Here is a 22,719-nt window from a genome sequence, read left to right as displayed (position 1 = left end):
TATTATGTTTCTTGTTTTGTGTGGACCCCAGGAAGAGTAGCTGCTGCTTTTGCAACAGCTAATGGGGGGTGTCATCAAAACTTTTGACTAGTACTGTATAAATAATGTTTTCTTGATGCATTTAACTCCTGAAAATCTGTTGCAAAGGTAATTTCCGGAAACATCAGAGTTCTTCATGTGGGAGAAGTCAGAGCTCAGGGATGCTAGATTTTTTCTCACTAGTAATTATGGGTTGGAGGGGCGTACGTGTTGATTTTTCTTGGTTGTACCTTCACATTTATGAATTTACGAGATGTTATGAATGCAGCATACCCCTAGGCTGTGAACTAATTTGAATCCTGCCCAACCCTACTCTCTCTGGTTTGAGGAGGTAAGAAAAACTGAGTACCGCCCCATCTCACTGGGAATGAATCATGGGACGAGCTGACTGATGATTAACATAATGTTTTTCTCTTTAGCATATGTGTCATGCTATCTTTGGTGTCACTTCATTTTATAAAAGTGACGACAGTCAAGGTGACAGCTCTTTAGAGTCATGCACCACACAATATCAAGATGATAAAGTTCATAACAATGGGTAAGTATATTAATCTATTACTGAGACATTTTAACAATATTTTCCTAAATATTTTCTTTAGACTTGTTTTCTGTAAAACATTTAGAGGCGGGTTCCTGGACGGAGAAAAAGCCTAGTCTTAGACTAAATCGCACTTTTAAATGTAATTAATGAACATTTTATTTCTCAAACATGATTTCATTTGTAGTTTTATTTTAGCTAGTCCAGGCCTAGTCCATGTCTAAGTACTAAACCTAGAAGGAGGTAGGCTTATATTCAGATTACCACAGATTACCGCAGCAATGAGGTTTCTGCTTTCAATGACATTGTTGAAAATTAGTGTGAAGTGTTTCAACATCCAAACAAATGTTTCCAAACTAGTTCATTTAGAATTTTATGCATTACATGTTTGGCAAATGGTAATATAAACGTAATTGTTCATGGCTTCCTGTTGCAGAATTGTGCTGTAATTTAGACTTGTTTTATTTACTGCTGTTCAGGTTTAATTTATCTCTACAGAAAATACAAATGGGGCTCCAATTTTCTTTAAACGAAATAGAATTCAAATAATTGAACCGATGTCGGTCAATTAGTTGTTGAGAAAACAGTGCTATCTAAAACCTAAAAGGGTTCTTTGGCTGTCCCCATAGGAGAACCATTTCAAGAATCATTTTTTGTTCCAGGTAGAACCCTTTCGGTTCCATGTAGAACCCTTTCCACAGAGGGCTCTACATGGAACCCAAAAGAGTTACACTTGGAACCAAAAATTGTGTATAGTCTAGTGATTGTGGGTAGGGTCAGCGCAAGATAGGGTCAGTAGAAGAACACTTTTGGAACCCTTTTTTCTAAGTTTGTATACTATATACACTATATACACACTATATACATATTCACTCACATACAACATTGACATTTCACACAAAGTCCACACACATGTACACACACACACACACACACACACACATAACACACAAGCATACCAACACAACACAAACATACATACACTACATACGCCTCATCACTAATCAACCTGGCCCGGGAATCCTGGAAGGATATTGACCTCATTCCGTCAGTAGAGGATTCCTGGTTATTCTTAAAAAGTGCTTACCTCATCATCTTAAATAAGCATGCCCCATTCAAAACATGTAGAACTAAGAACAGATATAGCCCTTGGTTCACTCCAGACTTGACTGCCCTTGACCAGCTCAAGAACATCCTGTGGCGTACTGCATTAGCATCGAATAGCCCCCGCGATATGCAACTTTTCAGGGAAGTAAGAAGTTAGGTAAGAAAAAGCTAGCTTTTTCAAATAGAAATGTGCATCATGTAGCACAGACTCCAAAAGGTTCTAGGACACTGTAAAGTCCATGGATAATAAGAACACCTCCTCCCAGCTGCCCACTGCACTGAGGTTAGGAAACACAGTCACCACCGATAAATCTATGATAATCAAGAATTTCAATAAACATGTTTCTACGGCTGGCCATGCTTTCCACCTGGCTACCCCTACCCCAGTCAACAGCTCTGCACCCTCCACAGCAACTTACCCAAGACTTCATCCACTTCTCCTTCAGCCAAATCCAGATAGATGATGTTCTGAAAGAGCTGCAAAATCTGAACCCCTACAAATCAGCTGGGCTAGACAATCTGGACCATCTCTTTCTAAAATTATCCACCGCAATGGTTGCAACCTCTATAACTAGTCTGTTCAATCTCTCTTTCGTATCATCTGAGATCCCTAAAGATTGGAAAGTAGCTGTGGTCATCCCCCTCTTCAAAGGGGAAGATACTCTAGACCCAAACTGTTACAGGCCTACATATGTGTGTTTTTTGGATCTCGCCGTGTGACACGCTGTCATCTTCTTCTACATGTGGCAGTGTCGCTTAGAAATGACTACTTCCAGCAAAGATGTTGGGAAATACAAAAATGTCCTGTAGCTAAAACGGCGAGGGAACTGCTTGTGGTCATTATATTTATATGCTTATTTCTACCATTTTTAACATTCCTGTCACTTACCTGCATTAATTGTATTGTATGTTTCTTTAGGTGAACATTTTGAAAGAGCACACAAGATGAATGTTAGGCAAATGACATCAACAGTGCTCCTTCTAATGGGTAAGTGACTTTTTTGACATTTCTGGGTATAATCTCCAAAATGTGGAAAACACACGTATAAACAAATACATGAAATGCTTAATTAATTTATTCCCCCGTCCCCTGCCACTAAAGCCGGCACAAAACCCCCAACGTTTGGTTTTGTGCTGGTTATAATGGATCATTTGGCTCTGCTCATCTAAAGGCCCTCACAGACTGTGCAATTTTTGCCATTTTATGCAACAACTTTGCTGTCCCAGACAAAATATCCACGTCTTTGGTAAATTCTTAGGTCGTAAACGATTGTTGGATGTCTTGGCTCGTACAGTATGACAGGGTCTACATCTGCCGATCAAGTATCACTAAGTAGGCTCCGACAAAGTTTTGGTCGTGTCAGAAATGTTGAGCCTTCGTTGTGTAATGTGGCTGGTCTTATGAGCTGTTCCTGGTGACTGACCAATAGGAACATGGCCTGCACTTAATATAATAGTTAGATTTAAACGTTCTCTATTTAAATGTTGTTGGTTTTTTCAACATTGGCCAGCATCCTTGTGGAACGCTTTCGACACCTTGTAGAGTAGATACATTGTAAATTGTAGATAAATTGACTAATTTACTTATGGAACGTCACATTCAGTGCAACATTTAATAGATGCATAATAAACACTATCAAATCACAAAATACAGAAGGAAAAGGAAATCTACACAATCTTTTTAAATATCTTGTTTATGCATGTGCTTTTCAACTTTGAGGATTAAAGTTGAACAATATTTGGGATTACAGCAGTGCAAACTTGGATATACAGTGAGCTCCAAAAGTATTGGGACAGTGAGACATGCTTTGTTGTTTTGGCGCTGTTCTCCAGCACTTTTGAAATGAAACATTGACTATGAGGTCAAAGTGCACACTGTAAGCTTTAATCTAAGGGTGTTTTCATCCATATTGGGTGAACCGTTCACATTCCCAGTGGGTCAGAAGTTTACATACACTCAATTAGTATTTGTTAGTATTACATTACTCTCCCATTTTAGGGGACCAAAAGTATTGGGACAAATTCACTTTTGTGTATTAAAGTAGTCAAAAGTTTAACATTTGGTCCCATATTCCTTGATCGCAATGATTACATCAAGCTTGTGACTCTACAAACTTGTTGGATGCATTTCCTGTTTGTTTTGGTTGTGTTTCGGATTATTTTGTGGCCAAAATGGTAAATTATGAATTGTGTCATTTCTGGAGTCACTTTTATTGCAAATAAGAATACAATATATTTCTAAACACTTCTACATCAATGTGGATGCTACCATGATTAAGGATAGTCCTGAATGAATTATGAATAGTGATGAGTGAGAAAGTTACAGATGCTCAAATATCATACCCCCAGGACATCCTCTCACCATTACAATAAAAGATGAAGTTAGCATTTTTGGGCGGTGGGTCAGTCATTTCTCACTCATCATTATTCACGATTCAAATCCAAAAGTGCTGGAGTACAAGAGCAAAAACATCAAAACATGTGTCACTGTCCCAAAACCTTTGTAGCTCACTGTATTAGAAGTTTGCTGCAAAGACACATTCAGATCAGTGGTATTTTGTCATTTCCAAGAGAGATAAAACCATAATGTTGGAATGTGTGTCTGTGATGTTATGGTTCTTGTTTTAATCAAATAAAGTTGCTTCTGTTTTTGCTGTGAAATAGCGGCCATTAATATCTCAATGACTACAACACAACTCCCAGAAACAACTGGAGCTGCTGTCAGTGATGCAATGGGAACTACAGAAGCATCGACAACAACAGGAATCTCAACCACTCCATCCACCACAGTTGGTAGGTGATATATTGTCCAATCTGCAAATATTTAAAAAATGTACTTTTAAAAGTACACAAAAGTACAACATAAAGTTGAAGTCGGAAGTTTACATACACTTAGGTTGGAGTCATTAAAACTCGTTTTTCAACCACTCCACAAATTTCTTGTTAATTAACTATAGTTTTGGCAAATCGGTTAGGACATATACTTTGTGCATGACACAAGTAATTTGTCCAACAATTGTTAATAGACAGATTATTTCACTTATAATTCACTGTAACACAAGTTCAGTGGGTCAGAAATGTACATACACTAAGTTGACTGTGCCTTTGATCAGCTTTGTAAATTCCAAAAAATGATGTCATGGCTTATAGGCTAATTGACATAATTTTAGTTAATTGGAGGTGTACCTGTGGATGTATTTCAAAGCCTACCTTCAAACTCAATGCCTCTTTGCTTGACATCATGGGAAAATCTAAAGAAATCAGGCCAGATCTCAGAAAAAAATTGTTAATCTTGGGAGCAATTTCCAAATGCCTGAAGGTATCATGTTCATCTGTACAAACAATAGAACGCAAGTATTAACACCATGGGACCACGCAGCCATCATACCGCTCAGGTCGGAGGAAAAAGGGGGATGCTTGCAAGCCGAAGTATATCATCCCAACTGTGAAGCACCGGGGTGGCAGCATCATGTTGTGGGGTTGCTTTGCTGCAGGAGGGACTGGTGCACTTCACAAAATAGATGTCATCATAATGAAGCAACATCTCAAGACAAAAAGCTTGGTCGCAAATGGGTCTTCCAAATGGATAATGACCCCAAGCATATTTCCAAAGTTGTGGAAAACTGGCTTAAGAACAACAAAGTCAAGGTATTGGAGTGGCCATCACAAAGCCCTGACCTCAATCCTAGAAAATATGTGGGCAGAACTGAAAAGGCGTGTGTGAGCAAGGAGGCCTACAAACCTGACTCAGTTACACCAGCTATGTCAGGAGGGATGAGCCAGAATATACCCAACTTATTTCGGGAAGCTTGTGGAAGGCTACCCAAAACATTTGACCCAAGTTAAACAATTTAAAGGCAATACTAATTGAGTGTATGTAAACTTCTGACCCACTGGGAATGTGATGAAAGAAATAAAAGCTGAAATAAATCAGTCTCTCCACTATTATTCTGACATTTCACATTCTTAAAATGAAGTGACCTAAAACAAGGAATTGTTACTAGGATTAAATGTCAGGGATTGTGAAAAACTGAGTTGAAATGTATTTGGCTAAGGTGTATGTAAACTTCCAAGTTCAAATGTATCTACAGATTTTAGTATCAGACTCTTTTTTTCTTTTTGAATTCCAGGTGCTCCTGCAACAACTTCTGTTCATACTACAACTACCAGAACAACTGCATCTCCACTTGTGGCTTTACATGTCACCATACAACAAGTGTTTGTAAAAGCTTTGAGTAATCCTCTAAGCAAAGAATTTCAAGTACTTGCCGCAAACATTGTTAAAATGGTAGGTCATAGAAAGCCAGCGGTGACCATTGACTTGTCTCTGAACAGCTTGTTATTTAATGTATGACCATGGACATTGTGTGATGATAGTTGATACTATCAGTAGTAAGGTTCAGGTGACAATTCTGAGCTTGTGTTTCAGCCCAATGAATGGGGCTAGGGAATGTAACCACTTTCTGATTCAAAGACAGAGTGACAGATGGACTGAAAATCCATGAGATCAACAGGATAGTTTTAACATATTTTGAAGCTATCGTGTTTGTTTACAAACACAAAACAATGGAGTATAACAACCCTACTGACACCGCACTGGGGCATTTGAAAAACCCAGTCCCAAAATTTGGGTGGGACCAAGGCACTTGTTGATTTCCCTTGGAAATTCAATGATTTCATGGCCAACCATGAACCCATATTACCCAAAACCCAGGGCAATCTAAAGTGGCTTAACCATGGTCCCAGATTATATGCTTAATTTGAGACCAAAATCAAGTCTAAAACTGTAGAGCGCAAATCCGCTGCCAGTTTGTGGCTTATGGTATCATAAACATTTTAGATATGGTAAGGTAAGAGGAAAGCTCAAAAGGCATTCTTAAGTTACATTTGTCAAGAATCAATGAATATGTGTAAAATTGAAATAACAGTGTACCATTTAGTTGTAAAGAATGTGAGTTATTTATTGGCAAGCTAACTATCCAGTCGCAGAGCTCCGGTGTATAGCAACTGTCGCTAACCAGACCTGGTCTCATTTCAAATGCAAGGAAGCCTATGAGGGCTGTGTCAAAAAATTAGTTTACAGTAAAAATGAATTGTTTAAAATGGATAAAATATTAAACAGTGCACCCGTGGGGGAACTTGTCTGAATCCTGAATTGCGGAGCCAGTTGAAATTATACATGTGTTGCCTTGTTTGTTGAATAGTTAGCTTGCTTGCATTGCCAGGCACAAAACAAGTAGCATACGCTAACTAGCTAGCTAACCCGGAAATTTAACTTTGTTTCCATCAAATGTTAAGTTAGCTATATTATGAGCATTCAAACTACAAGTGTACTTTTAACCAGTTCCCTTGAAGTGATTGAAATGTTAATCCACAAGAACGTAACTGAGATCTCTAGATTAGCATGGGTGGATAGCGGATAACTTCATGAAGTAGTATAAATGCAGCTAACATCAAACTGGCTGGTTCACAGGGGGAAATTGTCCAACCTCACGAACAGTAACTGAGGGCAGAATTGGTCAATTGAAAAGAAAGAAATATCCCAGATTCTGCTTTAAAAGCAAGTTCTACATATTGTTGATTTGGTTTCCTTTTTCCTTTTTTTTTTACAGTGCGACTTGATCTACAGAGCCAGATATGGGACTCTTTTCACCCAGACGGTCGTTGTTGCATTCAAGTAATATCCTAGTCTATGCTAAGCTCTTTTTTAATTTACCAATCACTCTGGGAAAGTATTTTGTTACACAAAAATAGAACGATTAACTTTTATACCACAATTAACATTTCTGTAATATTTACTTATTTTAATACATTTTTTATTTAGTAATATGTTTATTGTAATATTGATTAAATATATTAAATATGTCATTTTTCATCTATTTTATACAAAAACTAACATTTTCTGTAGTATTTATTTATGATATTTTGAAGACAGTGTTTTAACCAATGCTACACATGAATGACTGGCCACTGTTCACTCACCAATTGTTTTCACCTCTGACTCTTTGCAGACCTGTCGTCAACACTGGAATCTGTTCCGGTATGGGAACAGTCACAGAGGCTGAGGTTGAACTGGTGTTCAATGGAACCTCCAACGAACCTTTCCCTAAGGGTAGTGACATTGCAGATATACTGAAGTCAATATTCAACCTTTATTTGGATCCAAACTCCATCACTGTTATACGTAAGTAAACCCAATCAAAGGGTGCACCAAAAGTATCCTTTTGACAAGAACTGGACAGTTTTGGCCCCAAAGAAGTTACACTCAGTCCTATCTACGGGAATATGGGCAACATTAGAGATATTTTATTGTCCCAGATGCATATTCCATAAGTCCTAAAGGTCATGGTGAAGTGATTACATTTATCTGTGACATTGAAGTGGGGGGAAAATGGCCTGGGATGACTGAATCATTGCTAAATTATTGAAATATCCAAAAACAAACAAAATCACAAAAAAAAAAGCAAACCCAATCAATATATGCTCCAAAATTATCCATTGACATGTAATGTACAGCTGTGGCCCCTTTGAAGTTAAATCACGCTGTAGCCCACCAAAATCGTTGTAATTCCATACATTGTATTCTAGGTATATACCCTAATTTCTGCCATTTTGTATTCACAGCGACCCCAAGCACAGCCACAGATCTGTTGACAAACACAACAGCTTATCCTGTTGCAAAATCAACAACAACAAGAGGAACCACAACCACTACTTCCATCTCAGTCGGTAAGGGATATGTTGTGCAATCCGTTATAAGAGAATAGTACTTTAAAGGTGAACACGAGTACGTCACCAGTACATATTTCAATTGGAGCACCTTTCAAATTCTAAAAGAGTGCAATGTTTTATTAATTTCAGCTACAACAACTGTTCCTGCTACAACTGCCATAACAACGGCACCTCCTCCAGTGGTGGAATTACAAGTCACCTTGCAGCAAGCTTTTGTACCAGCCTTGACTGACCCTCAAAGCACAGAATTCAAAACACTATCAGTAACCATTACTACAATTGTAAGTCCTCGAAATCCAGATATGACCATTCATTTGTGTCTATGTTGATGTGGTTATTGACTTTACCTAAGGCTCAAGTGACAATGACTTTAGGCTTAATGATCGGTGAGCTACGGGAATAAGGGATTGTTAAAATGTATAGGCCTAATAATGTTATATATATATATTATGTTTGTAAGATCTCTCATACTATTTGATAGTCTATTCAAGTTGACTCTTCTCTCCCCTACTCCTTACAGTGTGACACAATCTTCCGAGAAAGATATGGGCTTAGTTTCGTTCAGACAACTGTTACTCAATTCAGGTAATATTGTATTCTACTTTTAAACCATTTTCTTTAATTTAGACAATAAAGTCTTTAGAACCTAAAAAGCCTTATTTTTAGCACAACTTTACTTTTTCAGTCACCTTTTGACTTGACCCTGACCTATGAACTTTTTGACTCTCTGCAGACCTGTGCCTCGTCTCGGTCAGGATCCTAACACAGAGGTGGATTTGGAACTGGAGTTCAATGCAACCTCCACAGTACCTATCCCCAAGGGCAGTGACATTGTTGAAATATTGAAAGAGGCTGTGACCAATCCAAACTCTAACTTCAACTTATCTTTGGATCTGAACTCCATCACTGTGATAAGTAAGCAAACCCAATCAATAGGTGCTCCAATAATATCCATTGACAAGTAATGTTCAGTTGTAGAACCTTTGAAGTTAAATCCCGTTGCGGAATTGATCAACCAATTGCGGCTACATCAGCAACATTTCACTGTCCTCCCTCCAACATCCCACGTTATCAAGTTGTACACACTAGTACATCACCAGTACAGTTTAAGCACACGTTGCATTTGGAGCACATTTCAAATTCTAAAAGAGTGCAATGTTTTATTAATTTCAGATGCCCCTGCTACAACAACTGTTCCTGCTACAACTGCCATAACAACGGCACCTCCTCCAGTGGTGGAATTACAAGTCACCTTGCAGCAAGCTTTTGTACCAGCCTTGACTGACCCTCAAAGCACAGAATTCAAAACACTATCAGTAACCATTACTACAATTGTAAGTCCTCGAAATCCAGATATGACCATTCATTTGTGTCTATGTTGATGTGGTTATTGACTTTACCTAAGGCTCAAGTGACAATGACTTTAGGCTTAATGATCGGTGAGATACTGGAATAAGGGATTGTTAAAATATATAGGCCTAATAATGTTATATATATATTATGTTTGTAAGATCTCTCATACTATTTGATAGTCTATTAAAGTTGACTCTTCTCTCCCCTACTCCTTACAGTGTGACACAATCTTCCGAGAAAGATATGGGCTTAGTTTCGTTCAGACGACTGTTACTCAATTCAGGTAATATTGTATTCTACTTTTAAACCATTTTCTTTAATTTAGACAATAAAGTCTTTAGAACCTAAAAAGCCTTATTTTTAGCACAACTTTACTTTTTCAGTCACCTTTTGACTTGACCCTGACCTATGAACTTTTTGACCCTCTGCAGACCTGTGCCTCGTCTCGGTCAGGATCCTAACACAGAGGTGGATTTGGAACTGGAGTTCAATGCGACCTCCACAGTACCTATCCCCAAGGGCAGTGACATTGTTGAAACATTGAAAGAGGCTGTGACCAATCCAAACTCTAACTTCAACTTATCTTTGGATCTGAACTCCATCACTGTGATAAGTAAGCAAACCCAATCAATAGGTGCTCCAATAATATCCATTGACAAGTAATGTTCAGTTGTAGAACCTTTGAAGTTAAATCCCGTTGCGGAATTGATCAACCAATTGCAGCTAAATGAGCAACATTTCATTGTCCTCCCTCCAACATCCCACGTTATCAAGTTGTACACACTAGAACATCACCAGTACAGTTTAAGCACACGTTGCATTTGGAGCACATTTCAAATTCTAAAAGAGTGCAATGTTTTATTAATTTCAGATGCCCCTGCTACAACAACTGTTCCTGCTACAACTGCCATAACAACGGCACCTCCTCCAGTGGTGGAATTACAAGTCACCTTGCAGCAAGCTTTTGTACCAGCCTTGACTGACCCTCAAAGCACAGAATTCAAAACACTATCAGTAACCATTACTACAATTGTAAGTCCTCGAAATCCAGATATGACCATTCATTTGTGTCTATGTTGATGTGGTTATTGACTTTACCTAAGGCTCAAGTGACAATGACTTTAGGCTTAATGATCGGTGAGCTACGGGAATAAGGGAATGTTAAAATATATAGGCCTAATAATGTTATATATATATATTATGTTTGTAAGATCTCTCATACTATTTGATAGTCTATTAAAGTTGACTCTTCTCTCCCCTACTTCTTACAGTGTGACACAATCTTCCGAGAAAGATATGGGCTTAGTTTCGTTCAGACGACTGTTACTCAATTCAGGTAATATTGTATTCTACTTTTAAACCATTTTCTTTAATTTAGACAATAAAGTCTTTAGAACCTAAAAAGCCTTATTTTTAGTACAACTTTACTTTTTCAGTCACCTTTTGACTTGACCCTGACCTATGAACTTTTTGACCCTCTGCAGACCTGTGCCTAGTCTCGGTCAGGATCCTAACACAGAGGTGGATTTGGAACTGGAGTTCAATGCGACCTCCACAGTACCTATCCCCAAGGGCAGTGACATTGTTGAAACATTGAAAGAGGCTGTGACCAATCCAAACTCTAACTTCAACTTATCTTTGGATCTGAACTCCATCACTGTGATAAGTAAGCAAACCCAATCAATAGGTGCTCCAATAATATCCATTGACAAGTAATGTTCAGTTGTAGAACCTTTGAAGTTAAATCCCGTTGCGGAATTGATCAACCAATTGCGGCTTCATCAGCAACATTTCACTGTCCTCCCTCCAACATCCCACGTTATCAAGTTGTACACACTAGTACATCACCAGTACAGTTTAAGCACACGTTGCATTTGGAGCACATTTCAAATTCTAAAAGAGTGCAATGTTTTATTAATTTCAGATGCCCCTGCTACAACAACTGTTCCTGCTACAACTGCCATAACAACGGCACCTCCTCCAGTGGTGGAATTACAAGTCACCTTGCAGCAAGCTTTTGTACCAGCCTTGACTGACCCTCAAAGCACAGAATTCAAAACACTATCAGTAACCATTACTACAATTGTAAGTCCTCGAAATCCAGATATGACCATTCATTTGTGTCTATGTTGATGTGGTTATTGACTTTACCTAAGGCTCAAGTTACAATGACTTTATAGGCTTAATGATCGGTGAGCTACGGGAATAAGGGATTGTTAAAATACATAGGCCTAATAATGTTATATATATATTTAGTTTGTAAGATCTCTCATACTATTTGATAGTCTATTAAAGTTGACTCTTCTCTCCTATACTCCTTACAGTGTGACACAATCTTCCGAGAAAGATATGGGCTTAGTTTCGTTCAGACGACTGTTACTCAATTCAGGTAATATTGTATTCTACTTTTAAACCATTTTCTTTAATTTAGACAATAAAGTCTTTAGAACCTAAAAAGCCTTATTTTTAGCACAACTTTACCTTTTCAGTCACCTTTTGACTTGACCCTGACCTATGAACTTTTTGACCCTCTGCAGACCTGTGCCTCGTCTCGGTCAGGATCCTAACACAGAGGTGGATTTGGAACTGGAGTTCAATGCGACCTCCACAGTACCTATCCCCAAGGGCAGTGACATTGTTGAAACATTGAAAGAGGCTGTGACCAATCCAAACTCTAACTTCAACTTATCTTTGGATCTGAACTCCATCACTGTGATAAGTAAGCAAACCCAATCAATAGGTGCTCCAAAAATATCCATTGACAAGTAATGTTCAGTTGTAGAACCTTTGAAGTTAAATCCCGTTGCGGAATTGATCAACCAATTGCGGCTAAATGAGCAACATTTCATTGTCCTCACTCCAACATCCCACGTTATCAATTTGTACACACTAGTACATCACCAGTACAGTTTAAGCACACGTTGCATTTGGAGCACATTTCAAAACCTAAAAGAGTGCAATGTTTTATTAATTTCAGATGCCCCTGCTACAACAACTGTTCCTGCTACAACTGCCATAACAACGGCACCTCCTCCAGTGGTGGAATTACAAGTCACCTTGCTGCAAGCTTTTGTACCAGCCTTGACTGACCCTCAAAGCACAGAATTCAAAACACTATCAGTAACCATTACTACAATTGTAAGTCCTCGAAATCCAGATATGACCATTCATTTGTGTCTATGTTGATGTGGTTATTGACTTTACCTAAGGCTCAAGTGACAATGACTTTAGGCTTAATGATCGGTGAGCTACGGGAATAAGGGATTGTTAAAATATATAGGCCTAATAATGTTATATATATATTATGTTTGTAAGATCTCTCATACTATTTGATAGTCTATTAAAGTTGACTCTTCTCTCCTATACTCCTTACAGTGTGACACAATCTTCCGAGAAAGATATGGGCTTAGTTTCGTTCAGACGACTGTTACTCAATTCAGGTAATATTGTATTCTACTTTTAAACCATTTTCTTTAATTTAGACAATAAAGTCTTTAGAACCTAAAAAGCCTTATTTTTAGTACAACTTTACTTTTTCAGTCACCTTTTGACTTGACCCTGACCTACGAACTTTTTGACCCTCTGCAGACCTGTGCCTCGTCTCGGTCAGGATCCTAACACAGAGGTGGATTTGGAACTGGAGTTCAATGCGACCTCCACAGTACCTATCCCCAAGGGCAGTGACATTGTTGAAACATTGAAAGAGGCTGTGAGCAATCCAAACTCTAACTTCAACTTATCTTTGGATCTGAACTCCATCACTGTGATAAGTAAGCAAACCCAATCAATAGGTGCTCCAAAAATATCCATTGACAAGTAATGTTCAGTTGTAGAACCTTTGAAGTTAAATCCCGTTGCGGAATTGATCAACAAATTGCGCCTACATCAGCAACATTTCACTGTCCTCCCTCCAACATCCCACGTTATCAAGTTGTACACACTAGTACATCACCAGTACAGTTTAAGCACACGTTGCATTTGGAGCACATTTCAAATTCTAAAAGAGTGCAATGTTTTATTAATTTCAGATGCCCCTGCTACAACAACTGTTCCTGCTACAACTGCCATAACAACGGCACCTCCTCCAGTGGTGGAATTACAAGTCACCTTGCAGCAAGCTTTTGTACCAGCCTTGACTGACCCTCAAAGCACTGAATTCAAAACACTATCAACAACCATTACTACAATTGTAAGTCCTCGAAATCCAGATATGACCATTCATTTGTGTCTATGTTGATGAAGTTATTGACTTTACCTAAGGCTCAAGTGACAATGACTTTAGCCTTAATGATCGGTGAGCTACGGGAATAAGGGATTGTTAAAATATATAGGCCTAATAATGTTATATATATATATTATGTTTGTAAGATCTCTCATACTATTTGATAGTCTATTAAAGTTGACTCTTCTCTCCCCTACTCCTTACAGTGTGACACAATCTTCCGAGAAAGATATGGGCTTAGTTTCATTCAGACGACTGTTACTCAATTCAGGTAATATTGTATTCTACTTTTAAACCATTTTCTTTAATTTAGACAATAAAGTCTTTAGAACCTAAAAAGCCTTATTTTTAGCACAACTTTACTTTTTCAGTCACCTTTTGACTTGACCCTGACCTATGAACTTTTTGACCCTCTGCAGACCTGTGCCTCATCTCGGTCAGGATCCTAACACAGAGGTGGATTTGGAACTGGAGTTCAATGCGACCTCCACAGTACCTATCCCCAAGGGCAGTGACATTGTTGAAACATTGAAAGAGGCTGTGACCAATCCAAACTCTAACTTCAACTTATCTTTGGATCTGAACTCCATCACTGTGATAAGTAAGCAAACCCAATCAATAGGTGCTCCAATAATATCCATTGACAAGTAATGTTCAGTTTTAGAAACTTTGAAGTTAAATCCCGTTGCGGAATTGATCAACGAATTGCGGCTTCTTCAGCAACATTTCACTGTCCTCCCTCCAACATCCCACGTTATCAAGTTGTACACACTAGTACATCACCAGTACAGTTTAAGCACACGTTGCATTTGGAGCACATTTCAAATTCTAAAAGAGTGCAATGTTTTATTAATTTCAGATGCCCCTGCTACAACAACTGTTCCTGCTACAACTGCCATAACAACGGCACCTCCTCCAGTGGTGGAATTACAAGTCACCTTGCAGCAAGCTTTTGTACCAGCCTTGACTGACCGTCAAAGCACAGAATTCAAAACACTATCAGTAACCATTACTACAATTGTAAGTCCTCGAAATCCAGATATGACCATTCATTTGTGTCTATGTTGATGTGGTTATTGACTTTACCTAAGGCTCAAGTGACAATGACTTTAGGCTTAATGATCGGTGAGCTACGGGAATAAGGGATCGTTAAAATATATAGGCCTAATAATGTTATATATATATTATGTTTGTAAAATCTCTCATACTATTTGATAGTCTATTAAAGTTGACTCTTCTCTCCCCTACTTCTTACAGTGTGACACAATCTTTCGAGAAAGATATGGGCTTAGTTTCGTTCAGACGACTGTTACTCAATTCAGGTAATATTGTATTCTACTTTTAAACCATTTTCTTTAATTTAGACAAAAAGTCTTTAGAACCTAAAAAGCCTTATTTTTAGTACAACTTTACTTTTTCAGTCACCTTTTGACTTGACCCTGACCTATGAACTTTTTGACCCTCTGCAGACCTGTGCCTCGTCTCGGTCAGGATCCTAACACAGAGGTGGATTTGGAACTGGAGTTCAATGCGACCTCCACAGTACCTATCCCCAAGGGCAGTGACATTGTTGAAACATTGAAAGAGGCTGTGACCAAACCAAACTCTAACTTCAACTTATCTTTGGATCTGAACTCCATCACTGTGATAAGTAAGCAAACCCAATCAATAGGTGCTCCAATAATATCCATTGACAAGTAATGTTCAGTTGTAGAAACTTTGAAGTTAAATCCCGTTGTGGAATTGATCAACCAATTGCGGCTTCATCAGCAACATTTCACTGTCCTCCCTCCAACATCCCACGTTATCAAGTTGTACACACTAGTACATCACCAGTACAGTTTAAGCACACGTTGCATTTGGAGCACATTTCAAATTCTAAAAGAGTGCAATGTTTTATTAATTTCAGATGCCCCTGCTACAACAACTGTTCCTGCTACAACTGCCATAACAATGGCACCTCCTCCAGTGGTGGAATTACAAGTCACCTTGCAGCAAGCTTTTGTACCAGCCTTGACTGACCCTCAAAGCACCGAATTCAAAACACTATCAGTAACCATTACTACAATTGTAAGTCCTCGAAATCCAGATATGACCATTCATTTGTGTCTATGTTGATGTGGTTATTGACTTTACCTAAGGCTCAAGTGACAATGACTTTAGGCTTAATGATCGGTGAGCTACGGGAATAAGGGATTGTTAAAATATATAGGCCTAATAATGTTATATGTATATATTATGTTTGTAAGATCTCTCATACTATTTGATAGTCTATTAAAGTTGACTCTTCTCTCCCCTACTCCTTACAGTGTGACACAATCTTCCGAGAAAGATATGGGCTTAGTTTCGAGCAGACGACTGTTACTCAATTCAGGTAATATTGTATTCTACTTTTAAACCATTTTCTTTAATTTAGACAATAAAGTCTTTAGAACCTAAAAAGCCTTATTTTTAGCACAACTTTACTTTTTCAGTCACCTTTTGACTTGACCCTGACCTATGAACTTTTTGACCCTCTGCAGACCTGTGCCTCGTCTCGGTCAGGATCCTAACACAGAGGTGGATTTGGAACTGGAGTTCAATGCGACCTCCACAGTACCTATCCCCAAGGGCAGTGACATTGTTGAAACATTGAAAGAGGCTGTGACCAATCCAAACTCTAACTTCAACTTATCTTTGGATCTGAACTCCATCACTGTGATAAGTAAGCAAACCCAATCAATAGGTGCTCCAATAATATCCATTGACACGTAATGTTCAGTTGTAGAACCTTTGAAGTTAAATCCCGTTGCGGAATTGATCAACCAATCGCGGCTAAATGAGCAACATTTCACTGTCCTCCCTCCAACATCCCACGTTATCAAGTTGTACACATTAGTACATCACCAGTACAGTTTAAGCACACGTTGCATGTGGAGCACTTTTCGAATTCTAAAAGTGCAAAGTTTTATTAATTTCAGATGCCCCTGCTACAACAACTGTTCCTGCTACAACTGCCATAACAACGGCACCTCCTCCAGTGGTGGAATTACAAGTCACCTTGCAGCAAGCTTTTGTACCAGCCTTGACTGACCCTCAAAGCACAGAATTCAAAACACTATCAGTAACCATTACTACAATTGTAAGTCCTCGAAATCCAGATATGACCATTCATTTGTGTCTATGTTGATGTGGTTATTGACTTTACCTAAGGCTCAAGTGACAATGACTTTAGGCTTAATGATCGGTGAGCTACGGGAATAAGGGATTGTTAAAATATATAGGCCTAATAATGTTATATATATATATATTATGTTTGTAAGATCTCTCATACTATTTGATAGTCTATTAAAGTTGACTCTTCTCTCCCCTACTCCTTACAGTGTGACACAATCTTCCGAGAAAGATATGGGCTTAGTTTCGTTCAGACGACTGTTACTCAATTCAGGTAATATTGTATTCTACTTTTAAACCATTTTCTTTCATTTAGACAATAAAGTCTTTAGAACCTAAAAAGCCTTATTTTTAGCACAACTTTACTTTTTCAGTCACCTTTTGACTTGACCCTGACCTATGAACTTTTTGACCCTCTGCAGACCTGTGCCTCGTCTCGGTCAGGATCCTAACACAGAGGTGGATTTGGAACTGGAGTTCAATGCGACCTCCACAGTACCTATCCCCAAGGGCAGTGACATTGTTGAAACATTGAAAGAGGCTGTGACCAATCCAAACTCTAACTTCAACTTATCTTTGGATCTGAACTCCATCACTGTGATGAGTAAGCAAACCCAATCAATAGGTGCTCCAATAATATCCATTGACAAGTAATGTTCAGTTGTAGAACCTTTGAAATTAAATCCCGTTGTGGAATTGATCAACCAATTGCGGCTTCATCAGCAACATTTCACTGTCCTCCCTCCAACATCCCACGTTATCAAGTTGTACACACTAGTACATCACCAGTACAGTTTAAGCACACGTTGCATTTGGAGCACATTTCAAATTCTAAAAGAGTGCAATGTTTTATTAATTTCAGATGCCCCTGCTACAACAACTGTTCCTGCTACAACTGCCATAACAACAGCACCTCCTCCAGTGGTGGAATTACAAGTCACCTTGCAGCAAGCTTTTGTACCAGCCTTGACTGACCCTCAAAGCACAGAATTCAAAACACTATCAGTAACCATTACTACAATTGTAAGTCCTCGAAATCCAGATATGACCATTCATTTGTGTCTATGTTGATGTGGTTATTGACTTTACCTAAGGCTCAAGTGACAATGACTTTAGGCTTAATGATCGGTGAGCTACGGGAATAAGGGATTGTTAAAATATATAGGCCTAATAATGTTATATATATATATTATGTTTGTAAGATCTCTCATACTATTTGATAGTCTATTAAAGTTGACTCTTCTCTCCCCTACTCCTTACAGTGTGACACAATCTTCCGAGAAAGATATGGGCTTAGTTTCGTTCAGACGACTGTTACTCAATTCAGGTAATATTGTATTCTACTTTTAAACCATTTTCTTTAATTTAGACAATAAAGTCTTTAGAACCTAAAAAGCCTTATTTTTAGAACAACTTTACTTTTTCAGTCACCTTTTGACTTGACCCTGACCTATGAACTTTTTGACCCTCTGCAGACCTGTGCCTCGTCTCGGTCAGGATCCTAACACAGAGGTGGATTTGGAACTGGAGTTCAATGCGACCTCCACAGTACCTATCCCCAAGGGCAGTGACATTGTTGAAACATTGAAAGAGGCTGTGACCAATCCAAACTCTAACTTCAACTTATCTTTGGATCTGAACTCCATCACTGTGATAAGTAAGCAAACCCAATCAATAGGTGCTCCAATAATATCCATTGACACGTAATGTTCAGTTGTAGAACCTTTGAAGTTAAATACCGTTGCGGAATTGATCAACCAATTGCGGCTTCATCAGCAACATTTCACTGTCCTCCCTCCAACATCCCACGTTATCAAGTTGTACACACTAGTACATCACCAGTACAGTTTAAGCACACGTTGCATTTGGAGCACATTTCAAATTCTAAAAGAGTGCAATGTTTTATTAATTTCAGATGCCCCTGCTACAACAACTGTTCCTGCTACAACTGCCATAACAACGGCACCTTCTCCAGTGGTGGAATTACAAGTCACCTTGCAGCAAGCTTTTGTACCAGCCTTGACTGACCCTCAAAGCACAGAATTCAAAACACTATCAGTAACCATTACTACAATTGTAAGTCCTCGAAATCCAGATATGACCATTCATTTGTGTCTATGTTGATGTGGTTATTGACTTTACCTAAGGCTCAAGTGACAATGACTTTAGGCTTAATGATCGGTGAGCTACGGGAATAAGGGATTGTTAAAATATATAGGCCTAATAATGTTATATATATATATTATGTTTGTAAGATCTCTCATACTATTTGATAGTCTATTAAAGTTGACTCTTCTCTCCCCTACTCCTTACAGTGTGACACAATCTTCCGAGAAAGATATGGGCTTAGTTTCGTTCAGACGACTGTTACTCAATTCAGGTAATATTGTATTCTACTTTTAAACCATTTTCTTTAATTTAGACAATAAAGTCTTTAGAACCTAGAAAGCCTTATTTTTAGTACAACTTTACTTTTTCAGTCACCTTTTGACTTGACCCTGACCTATGAACTTTTTGACCCTCTGCAGACCTGTGCCTCGTCTCGGTCAGGATCCTAACACAGAGGTGGATTTGGAACTGGAGTTCAATGCGACCTCCACAGTACCTATCCCCAAGGGCAGTGACATTGTTGAAACATTGAAAGAGGCTGTGACCAATCCAAACTCTAACTTCAACTTATCTTTGGATCTGAACTCCATCACTGTGATAAGTAAGCAAACCCAATCAATAGGTGCTCCAATAATATCCATTGACACGTAATATTCAGTTGTAGAACCTTTGAAGTTAAATCCCGTTGCGGAATTGATCAACCAATTGCGGCTAAATGAGCAACATTTCACTGTCCTCCCTCCAACATCCCACGTTATCAAGTTGTACACACTAGTACATCACCAGTACAGTTTAAGCACACGTTGCATGTGGAGCACATTTCGAATTCTAAAAGTGCAAAGTTTTATTAATTTCAGATGCCCCTGCTACAACAACTGTTCCTGCTACAACTGCCATAACAACGGCACCTCCTCCAGTGGTGGAATTACAAGTCACCTTGCAGCAAGCTTTTGTACCAGCCTTGACTGACCCTCAAAGCACAGAATTCAAAACACTATCAGTAACCATTACTACAATTGTAAGTCCTCGAAATCCAGATATGACCATTCATTTGTGTCTATGTTGATGTGGTTATTGACTTTACCTAAGGCTCAAGTGACAATGACTTTAGGCTTAATGATCGGTGAGCTACGGGAATAAGGGATTGTTAAAATATATAGGCCTAATAATGTTATATATATATTATGTTTGTAAGATCTCTAATACTATTTGATAGTCTACTAAAGTTGACTCTTCTCTCCTATACTCCTTACAGTGTGACACAATATTCCGAGAAAGATATGGGCTTAGTTTCGTTCAGACGACTGTTACTCAATTCAGGTAATATTGTATTCTACTTTTAAACCATTTTCTTTAATTTAGACAATAAAGTCTTTAGAACCTAAAAAGCCTTATTTTTAGTACAACTTTACTTTTTCAGTCACCTTTTGGCTTGACCCTGACCTATGAACTTTTTGACCCTCTGCAGACCTGTGCCTCGTCTCGGTCAGGATCCTAACACAGAGGTGGATTTGGAACTGGAGTTCAATGCGACCTCCACAGTACCTATCCCCAAGGGCAGTGACATTGTTGAAACATTGAAAGAGGCTGTGACCAATCCAAACTCTAACTTCAACTTATCTTTGGATCTGAACTCCATCACTGTGATAAGTAAGCAAACCCAATCAATAGGTGCTCCAATAATATCCATTGACACGTAATGTTCAGTTGTAGAACCTTTGAAGTTAAATACCGTTGCGGAATTGATCAACCAATTGCGGCTTCATCAGCAACATTTCACTGTCCTCCCTCCAACATCCCACGTTATCAAGTTGTACACACTAGTACATCACCAGTACAGTTTAAGCACACGTTGCATTTGGAGCACATTTCAAATTCTAAAAGAGTGCAATGTTTTATTAATTTCAGATGCCCCTGCTACAACAACTGTTCCTGCTACAACTGCCATAACAACGGCACCTTCTCCAGTGGTGGAATTACAAGTCACCTTGCAGCAAGCTTTTGTACCAGCCTTGACTGACCCTCAAAGCACAGAATTCAAAACACTATCAGTAACCATTACTACAATTGTAAGTCCTCGAAATCCAGATATGACCATTCATTTGTGTCTATGTTGATGTGGTTATTGACTTTACCTAAGGCTCAAGTGACAATGACTTTAGGCTTAATGATCGGTGAGCTACGGGAATAAGGGATTGTTAAAATATATAGGCCTAATAATGTTATATATATATATTATGTTTGTAAGATCTCTCATACTATTTGATAGTCTATTAAAGTTGACTCTTCTCTCCCCTACTCCTTACAGTGTGACACAATCTTCCGAGAAAGATATGGGCTTAGTTTCGTTCAGACGACTGTTACTCAATTCAGGTAATATTGTATTCTACTTTTAAACCATTTTCTTTAATTTAGACAATAAAGTCTTTAGAACCTAGAAAGCCTTATTTTTAGTACAACTTTACTTTTTCAGTCACCTTTTGACTTGACCCTGACCTATGAACTTTTTGACCCTCTGCAGACCTGTGCCTCGTCTCGGTCAGGATCCTAACACAGAGGTGGATTTGGAACTGGAGTTCAATGCGACCTCCACAGTACCTATCCCCAAGGGCAGTGACATTGTTGAAACATTGAAAGAGGCTGTGACCAATCCAAACTCTAACTTCAACTTATCTTTGGATCTGAACTCCATCACTGTGATAAGTAAGCAAACCCAATCAATAGGTGCTCCAATAATATCCATTGACACGTAATGTTCAGTTGTAGAACCTTTGAAGTTAAATCCCGTTGCGGAATTGATCAACCAATTGCGGCTAAATGAGCAACATTTCACTGTCCTCCCTCCAACATCCCACGTTATCAAGTTGTACACACTAGTACATCACCAGTACAGTTTAAGCACACGTTGCATGTGGAGCACATTTCGAATTCTAAAAGTGCAAAGTTTTATTAATTTCAGATGCCCCTGCTACAACAACTGTTCCTGCTACAACTGCCATAACAACGGCACCTCCTCCAGTGGTGGAATTACAAGTCACCTTGCAGCAAGCTTTTGTACCAGCCTTGACTGACCCTCAAAGCACAGAATTCAAAACACTATCAGTAACCATTACTACAATTGTAAGTCCTCGAAATCCAGATATGACCATTCATTTGTGTCTATGTTGATGTGGTTATTGACTTTACCTAAGGCTCAAGTGACAATGACTTTAGGCTTAATGATCGGTGAGCTACGGGAATAAGGGATTGTTAAAATATATAGGCCTAATAATGTTATATATATATTATGTTTGTAAGATCTCTAATACTATTTGATAGTCTACTAAAGTTGACTCTTCTCTCCTATACTCCTTACAGTGTGACACAATATTCCGAGAAAGATATGGGCTTAGTTTCGTTCAGACGACTGTTACTCAATTCAGGTAATATTGTATTCTACTTTTAAACCATTTTCTTTAATTTAGAC

General features: G+C 38.5%; 1 long non-coding RNA gene across 1 annotated transcript; it reads left to right on the top strand.

Moving 5' to 3' along the window:
• The first annotated feature begins 529 nt into the window (after positions 1–529).
• On the top strand, positions 530–7,361 carry LOC149975589 (uncharacterized). Its single transcript, XR_016488536.1, has 4 exons — positions 530–2,672; positions 4,349–4,477; positions 5,815–5,972; positions 7,297–7,361. It is a non-coding gene; the product is annotated as an uncharacterized LOC149975589 (long non-coding RNA).
• The last annotated feature ends 15,358 nt before the right edge of the window (positions 7,362–22,719 follow it).

Source organism: Oncorhynchus mykiss, chromosome 18 (genome assembly GCF_057628025.1).
Source record: "Oncorhynchus mykiss isolate SJ-2025 chromosome 18, ASM5762802v1, whole genome shotgun sequence".
NCBI classification, from domain to species: domain Eukaryota; kingdom Metazoa; phylum Chordata; class Actinopteri; order Salmoniformes; family Salmonidae; genus Oncorhynchus; species Oncorhynchus mykiss.
This window is presented reverse-complemented; position numbering and strand designations above follow the sequence as displayed.